This window comes from Mustela erminea, chromosome 2, assembly GCF_009829155.1.
Source record: "Mustela erminea isolate mMusErm1 chromosome 2, mMusErm1.Pri, whole genome shotgun sequence".
NCBI classification, from domain to species: domain Eukaryota; kingdom Metazoa; phylum Chordata; class Mammalia; order Carnivora; family Mustelidae; genus Mustela; species Mustela erminea.
Window position 1 is genome coordinate 124,190,929 of NC_045615.1, and position 2,516 is coordinate 124,193,444.

At 30.0% G+C, this 2,516-nt stretch overlaps 1 pseudogene; it reads left to right on the forward strand.

Annotated features, from left to right (window-relative positions):
* Positions 1-1,738: 1,738 nt before the first annotated feature.
* On the forward strand, positions 1,739-1,867 carry LOC116585320 (annotated as a pseudogene).
* The last annotated feature ends 649 nt before the right edge of the window (positions 1,868-2,516 follow it).

Sequence of the window (2,516 nt, forward strand, 5' to 3'; positions counted from 1 at the left end):
TGTTAGCTTTCACCTGTTGAGCATGGACCGGAACATTTGGAAAATCTGTAAGATTCCCATGTTTCATTTTAAAATGACAATAAAACCATTTCTTCTTTCTCTACTTCCTCAAAAAATGTTTATTGAATGAACAAAACAAAGAAAATCTTTAATGGAAGGTGAGCAGTTTAATGGAATGCTAACAAGTAAAATACACATTAATATCTATAAAAAGTCCTATGAAGAAATTAAATGAAAATAAAGTGATAGAGACAAAGATTACTGAAAGATGACAAGGTAGGGGTACCTGCATGGCTCAGTCGGTTGGGCTTCTGCCTTCAGTTCAAGTTATGATTTCAGGATCCTAGAACTGAGTCCCACGTGGGGCCCCCTGCTCAGCGGTAGTCTGCTTCTAGCCTCTCCATTTGTGCCTCACCCTGCAACTTCTCCCTTCTCCCTCTCAAATAAATAAATAAAATCTAAAACAAACAAACAAACAAAACAAAACAAAACAAAACCAAGGCATGAATCCCTGGAAGAGCCAGGAAATAATATCCAAGGTACATAATATAACTCTTTTCAGAGGTCTGAAGATGATGACACACCATTATGACACACACCCATAAACACACACACACACACACATAAGGTATAATTTATTGAGTGTCAGGTGGTTAGTCTTTACTTAAAAGTTTGTATCTTTCCTGCAATATTATCTCATACATGTTTTAAATAACCCTGAGAGGTATGTTTATTATTTTCATGAGCCAATTTCATTGGGGAAGAAAACAGAGTTAAAAGAATTTAAATAAATAACTGAACTTACACAAGTAAATGTTTGAGGTGACCATTGATCCTAGATTTGTCTAAACACAGGAAAACCTCTCTTTCTCCTATTAAACAAGTTTCAAGCAAAGATTTTATAAATTGTAAATGTTATAGGAGAGTGTAAAGAAGTTTGATCCATTTCATCCAAATATTTCTCTAAATCAAAGTATTTGTAAAACTTTTCTCTTTGGCTTTAAAAATCACAAATAGAAAACTATATATCAAGCTAGTATTAAACATTATTTTGTTATTTGCTGTATGCCAATTTCCTGTTATATTTATAAATCCTAAAGATAATTTTTGATCTTTGGATTAAATTTTAAATATTTTCCCATTAAAGAAAAAATATTTAAAAGCAAACATGGTAATAACAAGAAACAGTGATATTGATTATACAACCCTTTACATACAAAAAATTATCAACTAATTACTCAGCATGTATTCATTTAAAAACTATATGATTGTTACTTAATCATAAGGAGACACAGAAGTGGCATGCCCTCTGTTGCAAAATATGTTTACAAAACACCAATGTAGGTGGATGCATGACAGCAGAGTGAATAAAACATTTACAAAAAATGTACTGAATTTATAAATCTGACTATAATTTAATTAAGGAGATTAATAATGCTGAACACTCAATACCTAACATAAAAAAGAAAAATATATAGCATCCTAAAGTACATACATTTCTATACAGTAGAGAAGACAAAAGAAAGTCAGTCCCATAGCTAAGTTCTGACTCTGTAGCAGCAATCTTCACAAAACCAGGCTTGCCCACTAGTATTTATTGATTTACAATTGCAAGGTACTCGAATGTTATGAGATTATTTGTTAACTGTTAAACCATCTTTATTTCTTTGGAAGAAATGGCAAAGAATATCTAGTCCATTTTCTTGACTTAAAGAAAATTGATTAAAAGATCTCACATATCACTTCTCGGCCTTTTGGCTAAGATCAAGTGTAAAAGATCTCACATAGATGTATGTATCAGTAAATAGTATTGTGGATCTTCAGGTCCCTAAATGAATACTGGACAAATTTCAAGGACCAAATAATTTTGTTAAACTCAATAAAATTATTTAATATTATGGTTAAAATATTAAAAATAATATATATTTTCTTTTAAGCCTCAATACTTTGTGTGAACACTTTACAATAGTTATTTTTCAATTTTATTTTGAAATATCACATTATAATATAGGAAACACTAAGAAGGCACCATTAATTTTAATTTCAGGTAGTTGATCATTATCTATTAAAGAAAAATCATAATAAAATTAAAAATAATTTTTTACAGTGGAAAACAAGAAAGAATGTTTACTCTGGGAATGTGAGGAGAATGAGAGAAGAATGCTTTGAAAGAGAGGCTTATACAAGGATGCTTATAAACTGTTAACAGTGAAATTGTGCCCAACTGAGGAGATACCCCACAGAGATAAAATATATACACCATGCATAACTTATAGAATTCTGTAATCTATATTTTCTTTCTTTTGGAATTTTAGAAAAAATAATAAAGACTAAGAATTTTCTTAATTTCAGATTTTACTGTGAAGGGTTAGGATCTAGATAGAGAATTCCCTTGTGCTTTCTGGAAATTAGACATTATTATCTGAATAATATTTTTTCTGTAGTCAAATCATATCCAAAGTTTTTGTTGTTGTTGTTAGTTTTTTTATTAGAGTCAAATTATTTTCAATATCATC